Source organism: Chinchilla lanigera, unplaced genomic scaffold (genome assembly GCF_000276665.1).
Source record: "Chinchilla lanigera isolate Chin_1 unplaced genomic scaffold, ChiLan1.0 scaffold00008, whole genome shotgun sequence".
NCBI classification, from domain to species: Eukaryota; Metazoa; Chordata; class Mammalia; order Rodentia; family Chinchillidae; genus Chinchilla; species Chinchilla lanigera.
This window is the reverse complement of record NW_004955409.1, coordinates 26,473,351-26,483,612: the sequence shown is the minus strand read 5'-3', so window position 1 is coordinate 26,483,612 and position 10,262 is coordinate 26,473,351. Positions and strand designations below refer to the sequence as shown.

Sequence of the window (10,262 nt, the reverse complement as noted above, 5' to 3'; positions counted from 1 at the left end):
ACTATTATAAATAATCATATAAATATGTGTCCTGTATTATTATATTGTTCCACCTTGCAAAACAAGCCCCAGACCAACACAGGCCCTATATTTCATTTGACAACCAGAATATACTTCTTTGTTTTTTTTCCTTTTGGTACCAGGAATCGAACTCAGGACCTTGCACTTGCCAAGCAAGTCATTGTGCCACTGAGCTATATCCCCAGTCCTACTTTTTTGTTTGAATATAAGGATCTTATATTCTTATTTTCCTGTGCCCAAGAACCATTTAATACAGTTTTTACTTATGTAATAAGTCTACAAGATTCAGATTGCAATATTTCAAGACTTCCACACAAAAGCCAGTGAAAAAAACTATAAAAATGTATAACTGGCAGGGCTGGACATTAGGAAGCAAGATCTTCCCTTTCTGCTCCAGCAGCTGTTATATGTTAATATTAAATCCAGTATTATTCATTATTCAGTACTTTGGAGTACAGCTAGTATGCTCTTGCTTCAGATAAGCCAGAAACACAGAGTGACTCTCAGGATTCCACAGGTCCTTAAGTAATGATTCATCTATTCAAACTATCCCACCCTCATTTCGCCTAATGACTAAGATCTCCTCCATTCTGGGGTATATAGAAGAATGAATCTTGGTTTCTTCTAACATAGTTTGCCCAGAGGTTTTTGGCCAACTATTCTTGAGTAAAGAATGACACAGTTCAAAGTATTCCAGAGAGTTGCCATTAACAGGTATTTTCTGTTTCTCTCTAATTCATTAAATGGGAAGCCAAAGGTCTGGGCTAAGGAAAGAGCAAAGTCCCTACTACATTCATAGATGAAAAATCCCTTTGACCGATCCAAAGCTCCTTGAATCAAAAGGGAAGCGCAGTACAGTACAAGGCCATTGCTTTTGTAGATAACAAATTGGTTCAGTCCAGGAAAGACTGCAGATCTGACAAGCGAGAAATGGTATGCTCAAGAGAAGATGAATTTTTACCATATTTCATTACAGGAGATCACGATGAAAGAAAAATGACTTCATCACTCCCATTCCAGGAGCCCTGGCCAGGCTAAGGATAAAAGGAAAAGGCCAATGGAGACGGCTTGCTGTCATACAAGTCACATCTATCAATCAAAGGCAGCATCAAAGAGGCGCCTGCAATCACAGCTGACAGTGGGTAAATCACAATTATCAAGACCTTATTAGCCACTGCCCTGGAGTTAAAGAGGGCTATTCGCCTCTACAGGGTAGCAATCAATTGCTTTGTATGGGCTACAACTTATAAGGCCAAGGTCAAGGTGCGGTGATAGGAAATTAGGTTAGATGTCATAAATCCTCCAGCACCAATCCTTCTTATCTGAACAGGAGGGCTGTAAACTCTCAACCCTAAAAAACAGGCCTGTGGGAAATATATCAGAGTCCAAAAACATAGTGACCTTTCTGATGGATAATACAGTATACGACAATAACTGAGAAAAGATTGAACTTTCTTTACTTGATAAGAAGAGAATTGAATTCACCCTGTCTTGACGCACATGGTTAATTCTTCAGACCGACAAGTGCTTATCAAAAAAAGAGGACATGGCTAGGCGCTGTGTCCCACTTCTCTAATTGCAGCTGCTTGGGAAACTGAGGCAGGAGTATCACAAATTCAAGGACAATCTGACTAAGGTGGCAAGACCCTGTCTCAAAATAAAATTATGAAAAGGGGAGGGAAGTAGTCCAGCAGTAGACCATTTGCCAACCTGTGTGAAGGCTTGGATTCAGTTTCAAAAAAAAAGAAAAGGAGATTTTATAGAAGAAAGGGTCGGGGCTGGGGATTTAGCTCAGCGGCAAAAGCACCTGCCTGGCAAGTGCAACGTCGTGAGTTCAGTTCCCGGTACCGGAGAAAAAAACAAAAAAAACAAAAAAAAAAAGATCAAATAGAAGAAAGGGTCTCTCAGGTTCTCTATTTCTCTTCCTCTTCTCCTGTCCTAAATGAGTGGAGAAAGGGTCACAAGTAGCAGATGCCATGAGATTGGCACTAATTATTTTCTTTTTTCTCTGTACCTAACTGTCAAAAAAAAAATTACCCTCCCCCCAAAACAACAGAAACAAAATGTAATTCTCAGTTTCTCAAATTTAAAATGTGTCCTACCTGTGTAGAATTGTCAGAAAATATCAACAACTAGTAAATCTAGATTAAGGCTATCTAGGTATTATTTGTACAATTTTCCCACTCTTCCTAATGAGTGAAAGTATTCCAATTAAAAAATTGGTAAGAGGCCAGGCATGGTGGCACACACCTGTAATCCTAGCACTTGGGAGGCTGAGCAGGAGGATTAATAAGAGTTTGAGGCCAGCCTGGGTTACAGAGCTCAAGGTCAGCCTGAACTACAAAATGAGACCCTGTCTCAGAAATCAAAAAACAAAAACAAACAAAAAACTTAGAAAGAAATCTTGTCATATTTGCTAATTTAGTAAAGGTAACTAGCTTAATTCATAAATAATTTTTGTACTCACTACATTTCTGTATATCTTAGAGAATAGTTACTTGCATTTTAATAAGTGGTTTCTTATTTTTATATACATTGAAATTTTTCTACCTAACATTGTGCTAATCACTATTAGCACCAAACTTTTTTTTATATTGATCACAACAAATTTTCAATTATCCTATTTGTTTGGAAACACAAAAAACTTTGAAAATTTTTTTTGTTAAAACATGTTTGCAGTACATAATGATTACATTCACTGAGGAGAGTTGATACAAGTACATAACACATCTTAATTCTTTTTTATCCCCTTTTCCTCCCTCCCCCTCTAAAAAATTTTTAAAAGGACAGAATTTAGTGTCATCTCTGATGAATGTCTTGACATGGTTGAATCAAGGAAGAAAACTTTATTGCATTGCACTGCATTGCATAACTTTAAACAATGTTATTTATCCTTAAACAATTGCATTGCATAACTTTAAACAATGTTATTTATCCTTAAACTTTAAACAAATATTATTTATCCTTATTGCATTGCATTACATAACTTTAAAAAGCACAGTTTTTATTTATTTATTTTTTTATTTTTGGTCTTTTTGAGACAGGGTCTCGCTATGCAGTTCAGGCTGGCCTTGAGCTCACTTTGTAGCCCAGGCTGGTCTCAAACTCACAGTGATCCTCCTGCTTCAGCCTCTCGAGTGCTGGGATTACAGGCATGCGCCACCACACCTGGCAAACACAGTATTTCATTAGGTCCATGAAAAAGGGTAGATATTTTTTTTAAATGAGTCTGGTTTAGAAGTGTCAGGAGTTAAAAATTGATTTTAAAACTCAGTGGACAAACTACCTCAAGTCCTCACTTCCAAAACAACAAAGAATGGTGCCCGTCTGTAATCCCAGCACTCGGGAGGCTGAGGCAGGAGGATCATTGTGAGTTCGAGGCCAGCATGGGCTACAAAGTGAGCTCAAGACCAGCCTGAACTGCATAGCAAGACCCTGTCTCAAAAAGACAAAAAAGAAAAAAAGAAAGAAAGAAAAGAAAAGAAAAGCAACAGTTGGCCAAACATGGCCATGGGCAGCCCATTCACTTCAAGAACTGTGTCCCATATGTGCCTTAAGGACAAGGCCACTAAGAAGCCACAGGTTCAACACACAGGCAGCAGCACCCATCAAGGGCATTTCCCTGGTAAGTATTTTTGATCCCCATATTCCTTCCCGGCTGTATTTGAAACTACATTACTATGTGAGTTGTGCCATTTATAGCAAGGTAGTCAGGAATCATTCACATGAAATCTGGAAGGACTGAACACACTCGCCTGGAGCTGGACCTACAGGTGCTGCCCCACAAGCTCATGGGTAAGATGCTAAGCCCTTAAGGACTGAGGAAAAGCTATCCTCTGAGAAAAAAAATACAGTGGAAATCAAACTTTCAAAAAAAGCCAGTGGGCAACACATAAGATGCTCAGTATCACTAATCATTAGGGAAATACAAATCAAAACTACAACAAAATACTACAGAACACCCATTTAGATGGCTACTGTCTAACAGAAAATGGTGAGGAGGTGATAAAATTGAAACCCTTGTGCACTGATGATGGGAATCTCAAATGGTCCACCCACTGGAAATCATATGGTTTTTCCTCAAAAAATTAAAAATAAAATTACTATATGATCCAGCAATTCCACTTCTGTATACCCCAAACAATTACAAACAGTCTCAGAAATATTTGCATACCTATAGTAGCATTACTCACAATAGCTTAAATGCAGAAGCAATCCAACTGTCTATTCATGGATGAATGAATAAGCAAAATATGGTTCCATATACAAACCATGGGATATCATGTGGTAATACATACATGCAGTGGATTATTATTCGGCCTTAAGAAGGAAGGAACTTCTGACATACTCTTCAAATGGATAAAGCTTGGGACTAGGGACTTAGCACAGCGGCACAGCGCCTGCCTGGCAAGCTCGAGGTCATGAGTTCGATTCCCTGTACCAGAAAAAAAAAAAAAAGATAAATCTCGATGACATTGTGCTAGATGAAATAATCCAGTCACAAAAAGGATAACTACTATATAATTCCACTTGTATGAGATCCTTTCAATAGTTAAATCATAAAGATAGACAATAGAATGGTAGCTGCTCGGTTGAGGGTAAGGCAACATGGGGAGCTGTTGTTTAATGAGTCTAGAGTTTTACTTTCATAATATTAAAAGGGCCAGGTGTGGTGGCGCACACCTATAATCTTGGGAGACTGAGGCGGGAGGATCACTGGGGTTTTTAAACCAGGCTGGGCTACATAGTAAGTTCAAGGCCACACTAAACTACACAGTAAGACCCTGTCTCCAAATAAATAAATAAGAAAGATGAAGATTGATGTTGGTGATGGTTGTACTTAATATCACTGAAAATATATTTAATATCACTTAAAAATAGTTAAGATGGTGTATGAGTTAGCTTTTTACCTCTGCGACTAATGTAAAAGTGGAAACGTTTTTAAAAATAAATAAATAAAAAATAAAAGCGGAAAAGTTTATCCTGGTTCACATTTGCAGAGCTTTCAGTCCATGAGCGGCCAGCTCCATTGCTTTTAGGCGAGTGGCAGGGCAGAAACATCACGGCGGAAGGACATCGCACGGCAACCAGGTCTTCCTGACAGCCAGGGGCAGAGACAGGAAGAGCCAGGGAATAAGGGGCCAGGGACCAGCACGGTCCCCAGGTCCACACTTCTGTGATGCGCTCTCTTCAGCTAGGTCTCGGGTCCTATTTCCATCATCTCCCAATAATGCCATCAAATTATGAGCTCTTTCGTAATCTGATGAAGTTAGAGCAGTTGTAAAAAAAAAAAAAAAAGGAGATTAGGAGATTTATAGGGATAAATGGTTACAATAAGAAAACAGAATGATCTTAAATGAACCACCTAATTTTACACCCCAAGGAACTAGAAAAAGAACAAACTAAGCCCAAAGTCAACAAAAAGAAGAAAATAATAAAGATCAGACAAGAGAAAAAGAAAATAGAGACTAGAAAGACAGCAGAAAAGATCACTAACATTAAACTAAGCTGGTTCTTTGATTTTCTTTTGTTTGTTTGTTTTTTGGTTTTTGGTTTTTTTTCCGGTTCCGGGAATCGAACTCACAACCTTGCGCTTGCCAGGCAGGCGCTGTGCCGCTGAGCTAAACCCCCAGCCCCTAAGCTGGTTCTTTGAAAAAATAAGCAAAATGGCAAACCCTTAGCTAGAGTAAGAAAAAAAGAGAAGAAAAATAAAATCAGAAACAAAAAGAGGAACTATTACAACTGATACCACGGAAACACAAAGGCTCACAAAAACTGCTATGAGCAATGAGATGCGAAGGAACTGTTTAAATTTTACAGCATATTGTGGACCTCTTCTCAAGTTATTTCAGATAGACCTGGCTCTTTCTTTTCAGTAATTGTGTGTACTGTCATTACCTATCAATCTTTACTGATGGGCATTTGGGATGTTTTCAGCTTTTCACTATTAAAAAACAAGGTTATAACTCATACATTGCTGATAGGAATATAAATTGGCATAGTAGAATCGATAAACAATCTGCTGTGTATATTCATAAAATGGAATGATATATTGAAATAAAAATGAATCTTATACCTATAGGTAACAGCAGGATTAATTACAAAAACACAAGCAAAAAAGGAAAGGCGGTATGTACAAAAAATATGTAAAGCATTTTCTACTTATATAAATTTGAAAAATAGGCAAAACGAAAGCATGGATTTTTTTTTTTTGTTAGTGTTTGTTTTTATGGCACTAGGAAGTGAAGGCAGAGCCTTGTGCTTCATCAGCAAGCACTGTGCCACTGAGCGACATTCCCAGCCCTTTTTCTCGTCTATCTTGGGACAGGGTATATCGGTCACTTTCCCATCACTGGGACAAAACACCCAACAGCTACAGCTTAAAGGAGGAGACACTGATTTTGCTTCACGGTTTCAGAGGGTTCAGGCCATGGCAAGCTGGCTCCAAGAAACAAATGGCATGACAGAGGAGAGCTGCTCACTCCACAGCAGCCAGGAAGCGGAGGGAGAAAGGAGGAGCTGGAGATAAGAGTACCCTTTCAGGCTATGCCCCCATGACCCACCTCTTCTAACCAAACGCCACTTCCTAACAAGTCAGCCATGACTCTTCAATGGATTAATCTGTGGATGAGTACAGCCTCGTCATGATTCAATCACCTACCAAAAGCCCGCCTCTGAACACATGGGACTTTTGCAGAACATTTTAGATCCAAACCATAACACAGAAGTCACTAAGTTGCTCAGGCATGTCCACCACACTGAGCTTAATGTTATTTTATGGATGCATACACAGGTGGCAAAAATCTAAAGAAAATCGTCATTGAAAAGTCAAACTGCATACTGTGACACATTCCCGCAGTCCCAGCTACTTGGGAGGCTGAAGCAGGACGCTTGCTTGAGCCAACATATTCAAGACCAGTCTGGGCAACATAGGGAAACTTTGTCTCAAAAAAAAAAAAAAAAAAAAAAAATAGAGCCAGGCATGGTGATACATGCCTGTAATCCCAGCTCTCATTACACTGAGGCAGGAGGATCACTGTAAGTTCAAGGCCAGCCTGAACTACATAGCAAGACTGTCTCAGAAAACCAAAATAAATAAATAAATAAATAATGATAACCTGAAGTACTGTGCTGCCAAACACAAAATGTGAGTCACAAAAGCAAGCAGTGTGTGTAATTTTAAACCTTCTACTAGTAGCCAGTCGTGGTGGTACACACCTGTAATCCCAGCACTCGGGAGGCTGAGGCAGGAAGATTGCCATGAGTTCGAGGGCAGCCTGGCCTACCTGGTAAGTTCAAGGCCAACCTGAATTACATACCAAGACCCTGTCTCAAAATTAATTAATTTTCTACTAGCAATATTAAATGAAGTAAAAAGAAACAGGTAAGATTAATATAATATTTTATTTAACCTAATATACTCAAAATATCCTTGCAATATGTAAGCAATGTTAAAAAGTGTTAATGAGATGCTTTACATTCTTTTCACACTGTCTTCAAAATCCACCACGAATTTTACACTTACAGCACATCTCACTTCAGACTACTCACATTTCAGATTCTCAGCGGTCACATGTGGCTGGTGGCTACCATATCGTACAGTCTCACGGCTAGTAGATATGAGTTTCTACAAAGACGTTTCCCACAGAAAGGAGAAATAGGGAAAGATACGTTCAGGGGAACTGGTATGTTATCTTTCTTGACCTGAGCATTGGTTCCATAAGTATACACTTTGTAGGTATTCACTAAACCATATGTTTGAATTTTATGAAATTCTTTAAATGCGTTTTGTTTCACAAAAGAAAAATTGTTATAGCTTGGCATGGTGGCACATGCCTATAATCCCAGCATTCAGGAGGCTGAGGCAGAAAGATTGCCATGAGTTTAAGGACAGCCTGGGCTACACAGTGAGTTCAAGGCTAGCCTGGACTACATGGAAACGCCCTGTTTCAAAACAAAAACAAAAAGTGCCGGGCATGGTGGCATGTACCTGTAATCTCAGCACTCTGGAGGCTGAGGTAGGAGGATCAATGAAAGTTCAAGACCAGCCTGGGCTACAAAGTGAGCTCAAGGCCAGCCTGAACTGCATGGTGAGACCCTGTCTCAAAAATATAAAATATAAAAATGGGGCTGGGATTTAGCTCAGCGGCACAGCACCTGCCTGGCAAGCGCAAGGTCATGAGTTCGATTCCCAGTACTGGAAACCCCCCCCAAAAAAAAAAGATAAAAAAGAAAGAAAAAGAAACAAGAAGTATATTTTACACATTTATCATTATAAACTTGGGCAAGGCGTAATTACTAGAACAAAAGATAACAAACACTAAAACACCTAATACGACTACCTTCCAAATGTTTACACCAATTTCTTACTCTTACCAACAATTATGAATAAAATTTCTCATTACTCTACATTTGTACCAACACTGAGATTTTTACCAGGATATTAAAGTTATGAATAAGGAGATATTTGCAGGCTGGGTTTGATTGTGTATGCCTATCGTCCCAGCACTCAGGAGGCTGAGGCAGGAGGATCACTGCAATTTCAAGGCCAGCCTGGGCTACAAAGTGAGTTTAAAACTGCACAGTCAAACCCTGTCTCAAAAAAAAAAAAAAAAAAAAAAGATATTTGGAGAGTTAGGGTCATTCAATGACTACTTCAAAAAAATACAAGTAGTCTATTCATTATAAATTCTCCTTTAGCATTTGTAGGCATCAGTAATCAGGTGGGTCAGTGGCCTTTCTCATGCCTCTGAAATAGATGGGTGTTTGCATTCTTGCGCTGCCTTGATACCAGCTACTACTACACCAGATACTTCACCCTGGAGCAAGGAAGTGTGTGAAGAGCCTTCCCCTGAAAATGCAAATACTAAACCCTCACACTGACAGGGCTGTTCATATTGTCAGAGTTTCACCTGAGTAGTGATCAAATACAAGGTCTCAGAGCCAAAGATGACCTGATCCCACAGAAAGCAAATCTGTCAATGCTGGCACTAGTCTAAAGTCACATAATCTTATTTCCTCATAGTAAATAGTCTTAGGTGCTTATGATTTATATTAGAGACTCCCCTAATATAATTGTCTTCTGAGACAGATTACCAGCCACATGAAAAGAGAAAAGAGTCGCATTACTCTACCGTCTCTTTCTCCTTTTTCTGTCTGTCTTGTCTCCCCTCACTCCTCCTTCCTTCCACCCCTTTATACTTTCTTAACACTGCTCACCTTAGTTCTGACCTCTCTTGTCTTTCTCTGTTGCAGAATTTAGGAGAATAGAGAGACCACTGGGACAGGAAGGTTTTATTCCAGGATCTTAGATGCACACCGACCCAGTGCACTTTTGTGTGTCCAAAATAGCTAACCACTCTACCAAGGAAAGTCTTTATACATAAAGGAAAGGCTTCATACATATGTACAAAAGAAAGTCTTTATACACTTGGTCAAGGGGGTTGGTCTGAGGCACAGAACTTGTGGGCAGGCAGAAGGAGAGCAAAGGCAGTTTGTTGGGCTGAGACAGTTTTGTGTCTTGGTGGCCCTACTCAGGCATAAGAGGACGTTATGCTAACAGAAGGTTATAAAATTTTACTTACAGGGACAAAAGTTGCCGCTTTTATCTGTATTAGAACAAAGAACAACAGCTGTAGGGAGGAGGAAGTTGGGGAAATGGCTTTCTCTTTTCAAATCCTGCTTCTTCTTTTCAGTTTGAGCCCACAGCTTGAGTTCTAGAGGCTCCACATCCGAGACTCCGCAGGACCTTTACAAGGCGGGGACTCTGGAGACAGATTGGGACCTTCACGACAGAAGGGCTGCGGTGGATAAGCTTAATTGTCAATTTGGTCGGCTTGGGAGCGACCTCAGGCTTAGTATAACACATCACGGAGGTGTGGCCGTGGGTCTATACCTAGTCCCTGGCTTCTTCCTCTCCGGCACTTCCCCTGCTCCGCTTCCTGGGCACCATGAATTGAGCAGCTTTCCTTCTGTTGCGTCCTTCCGCCATGATGTCTATGCCTTGGATTCAGCCAGCCATGGACTGAAACCTTGGAAGCCAAACAAACCTCTCCTTCTTTAAGTGTTGGGTATTGTGTCCCAGCAACAGAAAAGCTGACCAGTGTAAGGACTTACCCAGACACTGACAAGCAGAACTATGAAAACAAGCTTAGGGGCTGGGGATTTAGCTCAGCGGCACAGCAACTGCCTGGCATGCGCGAGGTCCTAAGTTCGATTCGCGGTACCGGAAAAAAAAAAAA

The 10,262-nt window shown here is 40.1% G+C and overlaps 1 long non-coding RNA gene across 1 annotated transcript in view; it reads right to left on the bottom strand.

Annotated features, from left to right (window-relative positions):
• LOC106147737 overlaps positions 1–10,185 on the bottom strand; it is an 11,988-nt gene extending 1,803 nt beyond the window's left edge. Inside the window, exons 1-3 of the long non-coding RNA XR_001232663.1 lie at positions 9,606–10,185; positions 4,932–5,281; positions 4,320–4,456 (exon numbers count right to left, since the gene is read on the bottom strand). This is a non-coding gene — a long non-coding RNA (uncharacterized LOC106147737). The remainder of the gene's footprint in view (positions 1–4,319; positions 4,457–4,931; positions 5,282–9,605) is intronic.
• Positions 10,186–10,262: the final 77 nt, after the last annotated feature.